The sequence below is a fragment of the Anser anser genome (genome assembly GCF_964211835.1).
Source record: "Anser anser genome assembly, chromosome: 8".
In the NCBI taxonomy this organism is placed as follows: domain Eukaryota; kingdom Metazoa; phylum Chordata; class Aves; order Anseriformes; family Anatidae; genus Anser; species Anser anser.
The window spans coordinates 15,995,027-16,012,327 of NC_139728.1; the positions used below are offsets into that span (position 1 = coordinate 15,995,027).

The following is a 17,301-nucleotide window of genomic DNA, read 5'->3' on the forward strand; positions in this document are numbered from 1 at the left end:
CTCATTTCAGAGAAAGGATAAAAGGTTGTTTCAGGTGCTGTTTGTGCACACTGAATCCCTCTGCCAGGTGCTGCAGTTTATCATTACTAAACACTTATATTGCAGAAGTACTTAGAGGCCTCAAGTAGGTCAGGGCCTCACTATGCAAGGCACAGGATATATACATAATACATGACAGCCCTTGCCTCATCATCTTTTTCTATATCAAGTGTTTGTCTCTTCCCACTAACAGCTATGTGAGCAACCCACACAAACAAGAGAAACTTGTGACTATGCAAAAAAAACCACCAGCCACAAATTCCACCAACTACGTACGTGTTATCCAACATACAAGAGCTACAAGTGCTACTCAATGTGCACAGAAGAAATTCTTCTCCTCGTTAGGATATTTCATGTGAGGGTCTAGAGAAAAGTCTTACGAGGAACGGCTGAAGGAGCTGGGGATGTTCAGCCCAGAGAAAAAGAGGCTCTACAATTACCTTAAAGGCGGCTATAGTGAGGCGAGGATTGGTCTCTTCTCCCAAGCACTAAGTGATAAGACAAGAGGAAACGGCCTTAAGTTGTGTCAGGGGAGGTTCAGGTCAGTTATTAGGAAAAAATTCTTCACTGAAAGGGTTGTGAAGTATTGGAATGGGCTGCCCAGGAAGTGGTTGAATCACCACCCCTGGAGGTCTTCAAAACGTGTAGATGTAATGCTTAGTAACACGGTTTAGTGGTAGACTTGGCAGTGCTAGGTTAAAGGTTGGACCAGATGATCTTAGAGATCTTTTCCAACCTAAATGAGTGTACGATTTAGCTAAATGTCAAACCAAAGCATGCTTGGGGCTTTTAGTTCGGCGTAACTCCAGTAATTATAACAAAGACAGAAGAAGTACTTGAAATAAGCTTTGCTAAATGCTTATGGATGAGAGCTCCAGTTCTCAGCCTCATCCCTGCCAATCTATGCATACTGTTTTAGTGAAAGTCACAGTTCCTCTATTGTTACTTTCAGATTGAACACTGGTTGAGACAGAAGTTGCATGAAACCAAGAAATACATAAGTATTGAAGTTACAGGAGTTGTAGGGAGAAAAACTACAAACATAGTGCTAGAAACACATTTGCATATCTTAAATCAGTTGCATTAAAGAGGAATGAACATACTATAAATTTCAAATGATGCTTAACAAGATGATAGAGCTCTATGCACCCTGATTATTTCACCAAGCTAACTGTCAGTCATTCCAGATTGTCTTGATCTAAATGCTCATACCAGGAAAGCACAGCCCCCAGAGGTGGACCAATACGTTACCCATGCTCTTTACTCCACACAGCTGCCCCTATTGATGCCTCTCTGTGGCATCACCCACCCAACTCTGCCACCCCAAACACCCACCCACATCCTAGAGCACTTCCCTGCAGCTGAAAAGCACGGGGGACCACCAGCTCCAGCTGCAAACTACAGGCAGACCCTGAGCTGCAGTCCTTCCGCAAGCAGCAATTTTTTTGTTATTTTTTTGAATATTTCAAACACAACATCATTAATAATCACTAAGTTCCTTACGTAATTTGAACTGACCAGAAAGATGGGCTTTGCAGGCAGCTTGGAGAAACATTTTACTTCAAAAGGTGGCAGATTCAGTTTAGCAGCAGAAAATTACATTTTTTTTTCCCACAGCTCTTGCAGAAGATATGAGTTAAGGGAATGGGAAAGAGACTGATGCCTTACTGATCACATCAATTCCAATTATGCAGAGAAAACTTTTCTACAGCTTCCAATTACACTGAGCAAGAACTACTTCATGAAATGCAAAGTCAGATAAGTGAGAAGTTTGGGAGCTCAACAACAACAACAGCCAGGTTTGTTATATTCAATCACCAGATGCAGTAGAATGTTACAAATGCAAACAAACTCTAGCATTTGAAATAATAAAAGAAATGTATTATTCATTCAAATGTAAAAAAAATCTAAAAGGACTCATAAAGAGCTGTGAACAGAGTGACACGATATTACAACTAAACCACAGCAACATTGAAATAATTGGGCAAAGAGCTGTTTACTTTTCCACTGCAAATCCCTCTCCCCCCCCCTCATCTTTACTGTCTGAGGTGCCAGACAATAATGTCACCAACTTTTTATAGTATGTCCTTTTCACCACCAAGAAGTGGAAGTACAACATTACTATACAAAATATTAAGCAGATCTACATAAAATCAAATCTTGGAAAGGAAAACTTCACCCTTCCATCCCAATCCCTTCTACTGTCCTTAACTGCTGGAAGTGTTTCACTTCCCAGCAAGATTAAATAAGGTCTGGCTGAGGATAGGCATACCTTACTCCTGATAGTCAGCCTCACTACACCAATTTCATGCTCTTGGAGCATGAAGCCTCCAAGACAACAAACACAGTGATGGTGCTGCCTTACTCAAGAAAGCATCACCTACCTAAAAGAAGGGACAAAGCTTGAGAGAGTGACAAGTTGAGGAGCTCCTTCCACCTATCCATAACGTACCTCCTGAGATTCCAGTGGAGAATTCAGAGAAGGATAAGCATTTCAAAATGACATCATATTGTGTCAAAACACATAGCTAAGATTACTAAAGTCTACTGAATTTGCTTTCTGTCTAGTTGAATATAGGTCTATACAGATGAAAGCATTACACATAACATTACTCCATTAAAGGTTTAAAGAACTGCTAAGTTTTGACCTTTGTCACACACTCTATGCTACAAGCAAGTTTGCTGACAAATATCCATACTCCACACCCTTTCCTCCCGGAGGTCCTGCAGTTGGTACTGCTGCCCACAGCGGGGGGCCAGGTCCGGACTCCCAGAAGAACCAGCCGGCCAGAAGCGGCTCAGCTTGCAGCAGTCTGGCTGTGGGGACTGGCCTTGGTTGTCACTGATGAACAAGCCTTTTGTCTATTCAAAGCAGCATCAAAGCTAAAAACAGCGGAAAAAACACCAAAGTAAGGTTATTTTCCAGTTTCTGAGTCTAATGTTAGCACTGAAAATTCTGCATGACAAACATAACTCTACCAGTAGGAAAGAAAAAAAAAGGTAACGTGACATGGAAGTAGCAGTCCTGGAGCGATGTACATAGAGGTCCTTCTCATTGCAAAGAAGCAGTTGAAATAAAATCTGTGCTGAAACCTATGAAAAAAATGTTCTTCTGCTTTGAGACAACCTTGACAATAACACAGTTGCAGACATAAAAGAGTTTACTGTTTTGGGATGAATTTCAATTTAATTTACTCGCAAATTAACTGAATTCTAACTACCATGTCTGGTATTGAAAGAAATGCACGCGCATGCTCATTTGGGAAAAACATCCCTTGCTCTCCAGTCCCCTCACCACATGCTGTGCCTGGTTCCTCTGGTGAGGCAGTGCAGGACATGGGGCCAGTGTGCTTCCTCCACCGGCCGCAGCCCCCTCAGGCTCACCTTGTGTTAGATTTACGTTCCAGCTGGCGCCAAAAGGGATCCACTGCTGGCCAACAGGCGACGCTGGTTGCACCTCTGTGAGCGCATATTTAAGAAGGAAAAACCTGAGAACTAATGTTTTGTCTTACACCACCAAAAGAGCAACGTGCTGCAACACCTGTCAGCAGGACACAAGAAATCAAAGAAGAAAATAACCAAGCAAATCTTTGCCTTCCTCAGGTCCCTTTCATTCTAATTCTAGAAGGTCGGCACTGCCACTTGCTGCATGCACGTGGTAAACAAATAGCTCATACAGACAAGCTGTTTTTAAAACTTATCAAAACCACATCAGTGAAATGTGATTTAAAATAAATGAGCTGTGTTTGAGGATATCACTATTTCCCCTGGCACTTCATGAGTTTGCAGCTGCCGAAATTCCTCTTAAAAAATTCAAAAGGGGTTTCTAGACATAAATTTTATATATTTATATTTATGCATACACATTTCACCCCAGTTACCAGACCAGCCCCTAGCCACACTTTAGCATGTTGCTGATTTAGCTGTATCAACCAAGAATCCGTCTTCTCTCTTGCCAGCAAAAACTTACTGTAGAAACCTTTCTAGTGGCTGCAAATTTTCTTCTGCCTGCACAAACTGTTCCTTTCATAGCACCTGGTTTAAACAGCACCAGCAGAAAAATCCCTCTCATTGCTGTAGGGGCACCTCAGGAGGAAGTGGTGAGACAGGGTAAAAAAAGCTTGCATGTGGGAGGGGTGAAGGAAAAGGAGAGCATTGCATCAGCACAGCTTACATCCACAGAAAAAGGGAGGAAGTGGTAACTGCCATCACACCAGGTTTGTGCCAGTAGAAACTAAACTGCAAAGTCAAAATCCTGCCACAAGAAGTAACGGCAACAGACATCTGCACACAGGTCAGAATCACCAACTTTATTTTGACATGGTGTCCATTTGGATTTGGATTTCATTTTGGTTTCTATTTGGATTTTTGTCATATTTTGTGTATAATGTGTAATCTTCCCAAATTAAGGGAGCCCAAAAACATACATGCAAGCTATTCCATTATGTCAAGTGGATACTAATCTTATTCCACACTTCCTCCAGCAGATGATTGTCAGTTCCATTAACTGTTTCACTGCTGATAAGATAAATATTAACATTTCTTTGCTAAAACTTATCTCACAACTCCAAGTCACCTGTAAAAGCCTCTTATGGGTAAATCCATCCATACATTTCTCCACGCAGGAGTAAAGAATATCTCATCTTCACTCTTCCTAATGAGCAATGCAGCCTCATTCTGACTACATGAAAAGTACTCAAAATTGAGTAGACAACTATTGGTTAAGAAACAACAAAAAAGCTTTAGACGGGTTAAGCAGAGTCATAAAGACAGCCTGTCTGCGTTTCTACTCAAATATAAATCTCTGTGTTCCCCTCCCTCCCTTTTTTTTTTTTAAACCCAGATCTGCTGCAGGTTATGCAGCCTGCCACATCACATCAATGCAGAAGCCAATACGGCCTGGCTGCAGAATTTAGGTCAGCCTGTCTGCGGAGTACATGAGGTCTCGCACATAGCCATACATTTTCTAGTAATGCTTCAGTAATCCCTCCTCATCCTGCTATGCGGCTATTTCAACAGCCGCTACTAGCTTTCCTCTAACATCCTGGCAAAGACTCTCCACAGGAGGGATGTTTGCAGGCAAATGAGCCACTGTCTCTTCTTCCTTTGAAGCAGGAAGCCGGTTGTTGAATCAAATAAATGCTGATTTTTTTTTCCCCAGGGCAAAATAGTGAAGGCTATGCTACAAATGCAAGCTAGAAAAAGACATCCCTTTTCCTAACTACAGGAGGAAAGATATAATCAGATTGAGCTATAAATTACCCCCAAATCATTAAGATTTTTCATAATAGATAATCTAAACAAAAACTCATTTTTTTCCACCTGGGTCAATAAATAAAAGCATTAAAATGTGACTGGAATAAATTCAGACAACCTGAGGGACAGATGCTGATATTTTTGGAGACAAAGTATCACTCAAGGTGAAAAATACTGTATGTCTCCAAACAGACTTCCCTCCAGAAGTAAATTGTGGGCTGCTGTCATCCCAAGTATTGGATGAGCACAGTGGTAAATTCTTAAGGAATTTTTAAGGTGCATAGAAAATATGCACAAGTCTTTTCAGAACATGGTCCTCAGAGCAGTTCCACATCAACTAAGAAGTACAGTTATGTAAGGAACAAAATCTAATACAATAAAGCAAAACCTTGAACTTCTCTGACTGTCTTCATCTAAAATGAGCCTAACAACCAAAGATGTGCATACAAGAATAAACATCAGTTTCCAGGAACAGTTACAGGAATCTCAGCAAATAACACAGTTAGCAAGCTGCCAGTTGGTTTTGTCCTAAAATTCACCAGTCTGCTACCTTTCTGTACCGCATAACGTGCTTCTTGAAAGCTGGCACTTAGGACTCCCAATACAAACAAAGAAAAATATCTGTCCTTCAACACATCAAATTGCTCTTCAACACTCAAACATTCATTAAGAGTATTCTTAGCCAATTCTTTCCAACCCACGTGGAGCCTGGGTACTGGCAAGCACTGAGCTGTATCAAACACTGAATGTCTACATCAAATAACCCAAAAAAACACAAGAGCTGCATCTGTTTATGTTCGCCTCAGGTCTAGTCCAGAGTAGTAGCTTACAGCACACACCCACGCTGGGCACACAGGGGATGAAGATGTCATTCCTGAGCCACAGGCACATCACGCATGCCCACAACACTTCTTAAGAAACAGAATTCTATATTTATTTTTGTAAATCAACAGTCATTCACAATTCCACGTTACTCAGCACCAGAGGACTCGTCCCGCTCCCGGCTCAGTACCTGATCAGGCTGTGCTTCTCCTCCTTCCTCCTCTGGCTGCAGCTGGGCTGAGCTCTGGCTCCAGGAGGCTCCGGTGAAGGGAACTCCAAGCCAGGTGCTGGCGGTCACTGTCTCATTTTGGTAAGTGCCTTGGACGCTTCCTGTGTAAAAACAAACTGCTGTGAATCAAAGCAGCCGAGTGAAGTATTGGCTCTTGTGGGGGTGTCAGAGAAACGCCGCTCTGCGACACGGAAGCAGAGTTAGTCATCCTCTTACCACCAGCGCCTGGTCTCTGGGGGAAGGCTGAGCACACCCTTATTTTAATAATTTCAGAAACACTCTAAACGAATTGTCTTAAAGAGCCAAGATCCCTCAAACTAGCAATTTGCCACTTCACCCGTATTTTATTGAACGCATTAGCTCCCCCACCCCACGCAACCAAACGCACCGCTAGTTCCATGCTGCCCCCCCCCACAACGCCGTAGCAGCCAGCCCGGACCAGTTTCACGCTGATCCCACCCAGACCGCTGCCTTACGGCCGCGTGCTGGGCAAGCAACCCACAGGCTGCCTGGAAACCTCACGCCCGTATCCCTGGGACAATAACACGGAGAAGAAACGGGGCTCTCCCCCGGCCGGGGCCCCGCACGCCTCCCCTCGCCTCCAGCCGCCCAGGCAGAGCTCAGCCCGCAGACGGAAAGCAGCAGCTCAGCAAAGCCAAGAGCCACGTGCCGACAGGTTACTCTCGAGTATTTATTTTAGTTTGCTGCTTATGAAGTACGCCTCGTTATAAATCAAGTATTTTACAGTAATTGCCTCCAACCAACAAACACCGAGCGAGCCGCTGGGCACGCCGATGCCGCTGCAGAGCCCGAACCCCGGCACGGCCGCGGCTCCCCCTGCCGCCCCCAGCCCAGGCCCGCCACCACGCGCCTGCCGCCTCCGCAGCGGGGAGGCCGGGGCCAGCAGATGGGGAAGGCGCCGCCGAACACGCAAACAAGAAGCGCATCTTAAAGTAAAGGGGTTTTTCTTTTTCCTCCTTAAGAAGGGTCAGGGGATTGCAAAGCAGTGGTCAAGAGGTCTCTTGGGAGCGCTCAATCACTTCGCAGGCCACAGCACTGAAATCAGAGGCTTCAGAGCCTGCTTGTTGTCTTTAAATGCATGGGGAGGAAAAAAAGCCCTGACTGGGTACTTTACAAAGGTCTGCTGCGAGCAGGTTTCAGGAGAGACCTTTGGAGTGTACTTGAGTGCTGACAGAAAACGCTCCGATAGCCGCAGGGCCGTTCACCTTGGCTGTTTCCGTAACCTTCCCTTGCGAGGTCAGAGAGCCGCACAAGGCCCGGGGCAGGGTTTGCCATGCCTCAGCCTCTCCCCTGCAGCCATCCCAAAGTCAACAACCAGCGCTTGAGAACAGAAGGCGAAGGAAGCTCCTGCTGCCAAAGCAAGAGGGCTGATTTTTTTTTTTTGAAAACGCATCAGCCTTTAAGGAGAGGTGTCAGGAGAGACCGAACACCACCACCACACTGGTGAGGCATGGAAGGAAAGGACAGCTTGTCTTTAAGGGCACTATCTCAGTCTGCAAGCCTGCTGAGTTCCATCACCACCCTCCCCTTGCCAGGGCAGACCAAGCACAGGAACTGGAACATCCCTGGAGGAGAGGCTGAGGGAAACAAATGACAAAATAAAGCACTCAAGAATACGATTTTGGTTAAAAAATAATAATAATAGAGTAGAAATTCTCATACAAATCATAGTGTGTAAGGAAATGCCTGTGCTGAGTGAGACAAGGCCAGCAAAGGAATTTTCCCTGCAGTCCTTGCACAGAAATTCCCCTGGATTCTGTTCCAAGCCCTGTTTGAAGAATTCTTCCAGTTGCTCCCCCCTCTCATTTCTGAGGTGACAACTTCAATTTACTAAAACAAAGCAACGTCCTATTTACTGGAACATCTGCTCCAATACAAGACTACACACCCACTCTTCCACAGCACCAGCATGTGGGATAGCTGGTGTGAAGGAGGTTAAATAGGGAGCACATGTACCATTTCTATAACCTCGTCTCTCCTCCAGCTCTTGTTCCCTCTAGTCTTTTGCTGTGCTTTCAGGCTGCTCAGCACAGGGAAAGCCTTACACCCTAGGTACATTGGGGTGAGGGCATCAGGCCAGGCACTTGGCACATCTGGCAAAACACATGCAGCCTCCAAACGCCACATCCTGTATGTCGTAGCCTACGTGCGGCTGAGTGACTGCACCGACGAAGGCAATCAAACCTTTTTTCCACTACTAAAAATACTATTTCTGTTGCAATTAGCATGGAAGCAATCATTGCTAACAGAATGAAATAAAAAAGAAATCAGATGACGTTTGCAGAGCAAATTACTGTGAGTTCTGTAAAAAGAGGAAAATGCAGAGAAATCACAGTATTTTGCCGAAGAAGTAGAGATCTTCGGGGGGGTTAAAAAAAATAACTATAAATGAACCAGTGTCACTCATCAAGAGGTTTAGTTTCAGGACAACCAAGTAATTCTCAGTTCCACACACATACATCTCCAAGGGCCCAACCAGCCGCCGACATTTGACAATCGCTTTGGTTAAAATGCCATCTTCCTCCCTTGTTGCTGCATGAGAAAGACAAACAACAAACCGCCACACAAGAAAAATGTCATGCTACCAAGAGAGAAGAAAACCCCCAAGCCAGCACAGAAACCTACTACAGAAGTATTGTCAAAAGCAGCATGCGACCTAACCAGATAAATACCAGATTTTGCTGCTATCTCCGAGCGAGGTTTCACAATCGGCTCCAGCTGACTGGAGGCCACCCGGGAGCTTCAAAGGCCCCAGCCCTGTCCCCAGCTGCGTGGGAGAAGCAGGCAGGAGGGCAGAGCGGGTCTGCCCCAGCCGGGCCTGGAACCGCCTCACCTCTGGAAGATGCCTTAGGCACTGCTCCCACTCCACGGAGCCCCGGGGGCCCGACGGTGCTCCCCACAGGCAGGATGTCCCGGTGCTACCGGCAACCCGTTCTTTGACCCACAGGCAGCAAGAGCGGGAGCTGCTGGTGGTAGCTCTGCTATTATATTCTTTACCAGACAGCAAGCCAAGTTCAGGATCTCACAAGCTCAGGCAGCAAGCAGGTAAACAATCAGAGGCTGAAGAAGCCCCCGACGGAGGGGGTGACGGTGGCAGCTACCACCCGCAGAGGAGCAGCACTGCGGCCTCACCCACACGGACAGCTCTGCAGCTGCAAGGCCAGGCTCTTACCAGTCCAGCCTGGAAGCCTAGAGGTGCCAGTTACGTTCGCTGTAACAGATGCCTATGACCACGCACGGGTCTGTATGACTTCACAAGGTGCTTCCAAACTGGTTTTCAGCCAGGAGAAGCTGGCCACAGGGACAGGGAGCATGCACAGCCTGTGTCTGGAGAGGAGACCACCCTCATCATGCTAGCCGACGCACGCACTTTCTGTGCGCCCAACAGCATGTACCACCTAGTGCATTAAAACCTTATTTTATATTTACTCATACTTTTCTCAACAATCCTGTTACCTCCTTGCCTTTGCCGTGTTGTTACTCTTTTCTTTTATATTTTTGCACGCCTCTTTAGCGGTTTTATTTCCTGGCTTCACTGTATGCATTACCATTTTTGTTCTTCTGCAAGACTTGCTCAGCAATTTCTTTAAACTGATTGATGCTAATAAGGACCCTCATAACTTTATCTTTCAATCTAGGTACATCTTAAATCAAATTACACTAAAAACAAACAAATACCAAATCTAACAATGAATTTTAACCACTGGAAATAGAGCCTTGTCCAAATCGCTGCATTTCTCATGTTCTTTTTTCGTCAGTACACTTTTGTCTCATTCTCAGTTTACTCTCGTTTCCAAGAGCTGTTCTTCTTCCCTTATTCTTATTAGACACCCTCCTGCCTGCTTCCCACCGGGGGACTCGCCCTGAGCACGCTTGGCTCTGCAGCACGAGGAGCCCCGTGTCTCTGCATTCCTCCGCTTCCTTGTTCCAAGGGCCAATGGATTTGTTGTCAGAGGGATAGGAAAGGTGGGGAGCAAAACTATCAGCTGCCTTCCCTTTCCCTCTGCTAACAATGCCAACAAGGTAAAACAGTGAAGAAATTTAGTACGGATTATAAAACAGCAAATGTTACTTAAAAAAAAAAGTCATGCATAAAAAGCTTCATGTCCCTTTTGTCAGTTCTTCTAGGCTGAGGCACTTTAGGCTTTATTTCTTAATTTAATTAGACAGAAAGCAAGCACATGAAAGTTTTTGGATGGCAGCCACTGAGAGAAACTCTGTATGTAGATTTGTGAGTCTGTATTTTTAAACACCAGTCAGATTAAGTGTGAAGTCTGGTTCCTCTGTGCATCTTGGATGAGGGCAATTGCAAATACACGCGGAAAGGGTCGGTAACCGTATCGGAGCCGGGGAACAGAGCAGGACAGCGCGCTGCCTTTCACACTTATTCAAGTTTTCATGCAGTGACCACTGGATTCTCGTTCCCATCCTCCCTTTCCATGCAGGATGGACTTTTCAGAATCTTTTACTGACATTTGCATTGGTTTAGTGCACAAATTCCTACAGAACAATCAGAACGACACAATCTTGAGAACGCGTTCCTCTGTGAAGACTGCAAAGGCAACAAAATGTCTATTACATAATACTTCTGTATAAAATATTAATATTCACAGAGGGAGCTTTTGAACTGAAAGGTTATTTTCTATGATTAGCAAATCACTGTTGTATAAGCCTGTTTTTTTTGGTTTTTTTGTTTTTTTGTTTTTTTTAAATCATCGTATTCAAGACAGACAACCCATACTTTCTGTTGATAAAAGATGACAAAATCAACTTTGTAGGTACACATATCAAGGTACACAAAAGATCTCCTTGGTGTTACCAGCCTATCTTAACCTTAAGTACTGCAAGGTTACAGAACCACCTCTGTTCCTAGCACACAGCTCCCGCAAGCCCACACCAGGGTTATTCCAGTGTTCTTCATACAAGATCTCACACCAACTGGAAGGGTAGAAGTTCCCTTTCTTTCCTATCCTGTGATGGCTGAGGAACAGACAGATTATTCAGACACCATATTTATATACATACCACATGGATTTGTTTTCTCCTTACAGCTATAATCGGAAGCTGGGAAAAATCACTGCAGCAAGAATGAAGTTTGTCAAATGAAGTCTCCCCCAAAAAAAAACCCACACCGCTTTTAGCAGGCATGTTGGTATCTGTGGCATCAGCCAGGCTTGAAAACACCAAAGGTGTGGCAGTCCTGTCTTCTGCAGAACCCAAGGGCAATCAAGAACACCTTTTATAGAGAAACTTATCTCAGTGCTAACTTGTTAAGAATGAAGTCCAAGGGGAAAAAAAAAAAAAAGGCATCTTGGCTGGGGCTTTGCAGCCATTTGGTTGCATGGGGGTGGGTAGGAGCCTGCCCTGCTGCTTTATTGGAAAGGCTACGAATAGCATCCGCATTTGTGCTTTTTCCTTTCTGTGTCTATCTTCCCAGAATGGAATAGGGGAGGGGTCCAGCAGACGCTCAGGGACACAGTCTGCTGCAGGTCTCCTCATACTTGCCAGCTCCATGGGAGCTGCAGGTAAGACATGCAACACAGCATTTAGGCAGTCCCCAACCTTAACTTCAACACGGGAAAATCAGGAGACACGACCCAGGCAGAAAAATCCTGAGCAAGTGAAGAGAGAGGGATTTATATTAAGGCTGTTTAGAACCCTGGTTTGGGAAGTGTGCGACTGTTTCAAATGTAAATGCTTGGCAATCGGTTTAAAGAGACATTTGACAACAACAGGTAGCAGGAACATTTCGTTATCTGTTACGCCTGCCCCTTGGGTCTGGGAAATCTTCCACCGCAGCTTCCTGGCCTTCAAGGGAGACCTCTCTCTGTAAGGCAGAACAGCCAAGATGCACAACTTTTAACAAAGAGACCACATAGGGAAAGTGATCATTCGTAACACTACAAAGGAGCAAGACGGGTCACAAGAACCAGCCCGTTTCCTCTGCTGATCACACAACACAAAACAGGACCACGGGGAATAAAGGGGACTGCTATCCTCACTCACTGCTGGACGCCACACGCTCTGAGCCTGGTTATTTTTTCTGCTTCTTCACCAAAAAAGGGGTCTCAGAACAGAAAAATATCTGAGCAACAAATAACTTTCCTCCTCTCCTAAGGTCACTGTAACGTGATTGTTTCTCAAATCTTGAGCATCACAACTACTTCAGCCTTAGAGCGAACCACTTCCAAGGAAAGTGGCTCGAGTGGAAAGAAGGAAAATTGTAGGTAGCAACAGTTCTGAGACTACATGAACAACAGGCTTTCACAGCCTGATTGTACACAAAAAGGAGGAAGAAAAGGGGAGGTACTTCTTTTAGAGAAGTGCCTACAAAGAGGTCCTTGGTGCAGCCGTGCTCTCTTCCCATACCACTGCTTTCCTCCGAGCGTGGGCAAAAGAAGCATTCTGCTGGCTGAGTCCAAGCAAACAAACAAGCTTCCTCCTTGCAAGGATGTTTCCCTCACCACTCGGGGAGCTGCTACATGAGGGCTTTTGAGTTGCCTTCCCTATCAGCTTCCTGGAGGGGACCAGCAACCCACTCTTCCAAGACTGGAAGAGCACAGTTGTAAAGAATACAGAAATAACTGAAAAGAACCCCGATTCTTTTAATGAAAGAAACTTGTGTCTAGAGAAAGATTGAAGCAGTGTCAGTTAAAATTAACGACGTGGAAATTAGTATTACTGATGGTATTAGAAAGCGCCAACTTGACTTGTGACGCACTTTGCTTTTTAACGTGCCAAACCCCAAGATGATTCGCAACAAGTCAAACACTAGAAATGCTGGCTTTGTTCTTTCCTAAATTTGTTTGGAATCTCTGAGGGGAAAAATTGTTTGGCAAGCAATCAGTACCTATTCTTTGTTATATGGTTAAAAGAAAATTGCATTCAATTTGCTTAGACCAAAAGATCGTGAGCCAAACCCATCCCCAACGCAGGCAAGTCAAACTTGGAAAAAACGTGGCTCAAAGTGTTCTCGAGGTAAGAGGCGCGGAACTGCTTTAAAACAATACCTACAGTTGGCTTTTAGGAATATAATGCTGGAAGCTGCTAGAAAACCGTATCTCACAAACATCCTCCTCTGTATTTCAGCTCTTTTCTGGCAAATACTTACAGGTACAGGCCCACAGCAGCTCAACGTCACAGCCATGAATAAATACTTGCAAAATGAAGCACCACTGCTGTGGCCCCAGAGAGACTTTTGCATGCATGTGTGCTCACGAGACCATACACGTGCATAAAATTAGTGATATGCACAAGTCTTTGCATGGTGAAGTCCACAGACTTTTCACTGCTTGTTAGAACAAAAAATGCTTAAAATGTCAGTTATGCAAAAGCACAGACAACTCTTTATCTAAATGCAAAGCTTCTGGGGAAAATTATTTCCATTTTTCTTAAAATATCAATAGCATTATTATTTTTTTTTTGCCACGTTATGATCTCTCCACAGCCAAGATACAAAAAAAAAAAAAGGAGAACTAGTGCAGTCTAGTTTCAATGCTGACAAAAAAAGGAGAAATTTAAACAGCAGAAACTTTACGTGTTTTATTCTTTCTACTTTACCTGGTAACATTTGAACATCAGGTAAATACTGCTAGTTATGTTTTATGAATATTTAGGAATCCACGGTATTTTTATGAATTCACTGGAAGATACAGATTGTTCTTTTGAAAAGAGGAGAAAAACCTTTCAAGTTCACTGCTTGGCAAAAGCAGCTCTAACTACGTGGAACTCCTTTCTGTTTGCCTCCAGTTGAGAAAATAGCTTACTGGCTTTCCCCGTGACACCATCTGTGACTCAGGCTACTTTTCAGTAAAACAGCCATCACCAGCCCCACTGATAAGAAAGTTTAAGCCTCGGGACACTAATTAACCCTTTGTGATCAGCCAGTTTCCACGCACTAGTCAGTTCCCCCGCCAACCCCACTATCGGAGGTGCGGGAAGAAGCCGAGGCACCGAGTCAGCACTCTGCCTCCAGAGGTCCCGGGGCAGCCGTCAGCAAGCGGCAGGAGGAACTGGCAGCGTGAGGGGCAAAAAGCCTCAGCCAGCAACACAGGACACAATTCAAAATCCATTTACACCCACTGGCTTTGAACAGGACCTTGACACACTGCACGAAGGAACGGGAAGACCTGGGGAAGCGAGAACTGGCATTGAGACAGGAAGCCTCAGCGCAGTCACTTCTCACAGAGCTGCACCAAGCCACAGCACACGTGGTCGCAAGTGCTTCTGACCACAGGAACGCACGTACCATTTTCTCCCGTGGCATTTATTTTCCTATCATCCTGTCGCTGGCAGGACCTATTGCAACCTATCTCCAACAGCATTTGCTTTTTCCTCACTCTCCAGGCGTGCTGTCAGAAAAGATGCCCACGCACAGGACGTACAGCCGTGGTATCTCCACGGCACTCCCTGCCTGCTGGTACAGGAGAGAGGGAGGCTTTTCTGAGGTGACAGAAGGCAGGGCTGAGAAAGAGCTGGAACTCAGGAACTGCATTTCACACGTTCACGTGCATTAGTGCAACGTACGCTAGTTAATCTTCACAGCAAGCATTTAAGTGCTTTCACCCTCCTTACAGGGCTATCACACCGGTTTGCTCCTATTACTAATTACCTCCCGTGACAGCAGCTCACAGGCTTCCTCGGCTGCTGGTGCTGCTGCTCCAGAATGCCTTCCCCAGGTCTGAACACGCCGCACAGGCTGCCTGCCGTCCCCCGGAGATGCCAGGACCGGTGCGGGTATCTACTGTGCACATCTGCATCTCACAGCGCTAACTGCTGCTTGGTGCGGCTCCCTTCTCCGCCTTACCTCATCCAGACTTTGTAAACTTTGGATCTTTACCACAGTAACCTCACTTGCAAATAAACGGGGAATATTTAAATTGATGCCGCTATTGTGTGCGAGAACCCGGAGCCAGCAGACATGACAGACAAGTGGTTTTCACACTAGGCAAGATACAGGCACGGCACCAAATGAGTTTACTAGAAAGGCAGTGCTTCCTAAGAAGCACAGGAGAAAATGGTGTACGGCACAGAAAATATAACCAGAGTAGCATATTCCTAGGTCAGGACCTCATAAATCAGTTTCAACTAACAACAAAAGGTTTACAGGGGATTTATAAATCACAAAGACCGAACATGATCCTGGCCTCGGAGCAAGGCTGGGTGAATTAATTTAAGATGGCAATCAAGGGCAAATAACATAACACCGACCATCTACACTACCAGTCCTTACTCTAAAGCCGAGGAAATGCGAAGAGAGGTGTTTTTCTCTGCTTTCTCCGGGGGAAGAGGAGGAGAGAGGCAGAAAGGGACTTACCTACCCTGCCTGGGATGAGGGTGCTTTTGCGGCAGCTCCGGTCTGCGGGATCAAAATGTCAGTGCCGCTCCTGCCAATTTCTCGCATCCTAACGCCCCCCTCCCCATCCGGGGGGGCACAGCCATTCCCCACCTTCGGTCGGGGAGGCAGAAAAGCTGGTCCTTCCCCACCACCGCTAGCAGACGCGTCGAAAAAGAAATAAATAAAAAAATACCGCTTTTTTTTTTTTTTTTTTTTTTTAAAGCCGACACCGCCGCCGAGCAGCCGGCACGCCGGGGCTGGGGGGGGGGCTCCCCGCGGCGGCAGGGGCCCGGCAGCACATCGCTTTCAGCACCACCATTACAGGAAGTCCCGCCGAGCCCCGCCGCACCGCACAACAGGCTGCTCGCCGCCGCCGCCCTCCATTTTCCAGCCGGAGCAACCTGCCGCGCGGCCCCCGCGCACCGGGGGCCGGCCCCCCGCCGGGGGAAACGGGGAGACGGGCACGAGCCGGGGGGCGGCCGCGGCCCCGAGACACGGCAGCGCCTCGGGTGGGCTGCCCGCGGGCACGAGGGAAGGAGGGGAGCCGGGAAGCGCAGCGACAGGGGCGGCGAGGGGCTGCCCGTGCCGCCCCCCCCCCTCCCCAGGCTGGGGCACGCCGAGGGGCCACACACGCACCTTCCTTCTCCGCGGTCGCTCACTCCCGCGGCGCTGCCATGCGGCGAGGGGGGCGGCCGGGCCGAGCCGGGCCGGGCCGGGCCGGGCGGAGCTCGGCTCCTAGCGGCGCCCTGCAGCGCGCTCTCCGCATGCGGCGCGCACCCGCATGGCTCGGCGGCACGGACGGCACCGGCAGCCGGCGGGGGCCGGTCCCGCGTCCCGGAGCGCCGCCCGCCGACCGGCAGCGGCCAATGGCCCCCGCGGCGCCGCGCATGTGAGGGCCGGCCCCGCCCGCGCCGCCCGGCCCCTGCCCTCAGGTGCCGGCGGGGAGCCGGGCCCGGCCGAGGGGGCGCCGAGGTCCTCCTCATCCTCCTGCGGCGGCTGCAGATCCCGTGTTTTCGTTCCTGAGACGCTCTGTGAAAATCAAATTAAATCTGTGCTGCTCTGGGACCCAACCGGCCGCCCTTTGGGTGGCGGGGGTGCGCCACGCACGGCACCGCCACACACGGAACGCCAGCGCCTGAGGGGGGGGCTGGCCCCAAACCAGGCTCGCCCCAAAACCTCTTACAGCCCTTCTTACACTGCGAGGGCACCCCCATCCTGACCTCTTCACTGGGTGCTGACAACTGACCAGAACTGTCTGCAGATAAATACTTTAACTAGAACTGGATGTGACCTATTCCTTTTGAAATTGTTGCACTTGATCGAAAATAGAATTTAAAACAAAAACAAGCAAACAAAAGAGGCTTATGCCAAATTTTCCTTCATCCCCCATGACTTCTAGGAACTGGAGGGGAAGGGAAATGATCATTAGGTGCTTGTTCGGAATAGCTTTCTGTCCCTTTAAAGACTGAGAATCTCCCCTTCACATTTTTAGTTGCATTTTTAATCAGACCGTCTCCTCTAACTGACGGCAAGACGTATCGAAGATCACAAATGGAAGCACTTCTTAGGAGCACTTAGTTTCCGAGACCAGAAAATC

General features: G+C 47.0%; 2 protein-coding genes across 4 annotated transcripts in view; both read right to left on the reverse strand.

The window, feature by feature from the left end:
- The window catches only part of ZNF326 (zinc finger protein 326), an 80,463-nt gene extending 74,016 nt beyond the window's left edge, over positions 1–6,447 (reverse strand). Inside the window, exon 1 of the mRNA XM_083847118.1 lies at positions 6,308–6,447. The gene's annotated coding sequence lies outside the window, so the exon portion shown is untranslated. The remainder of the gene's footprint in view (positions 1–6,307) is intronic.
- Positions 1–16,483, reverse strand: part of LRRC8D (leucine rich repeat containing 8 VRAC subunit D) — a 49,350-nt gene extending 32,867 nt beyond the window's left edge. Inside the window, exons 1-2 of one of the 3 annotated variants that reach the window (XM_083847078.1) lie at positions 16,341–16,483; positions 6,308–6,447 (exon numbers count right to left, since the gene is read on the reverse strand). The gene's annotated coding sequence lies outside the window, so the exon portion shown is untranslated. Of the gene's footprint in view, positions 1–4,009; positions 6,262–6,307; positions 6,448–16,340 lie in introns of those variants that run through there. The other 2 variants (XM_083847080.1, XM_083847086.1) reach the window with 2 other exon arrangements.
- Positions 16,484–17,301: the final 818 nt, after the last annotated feature.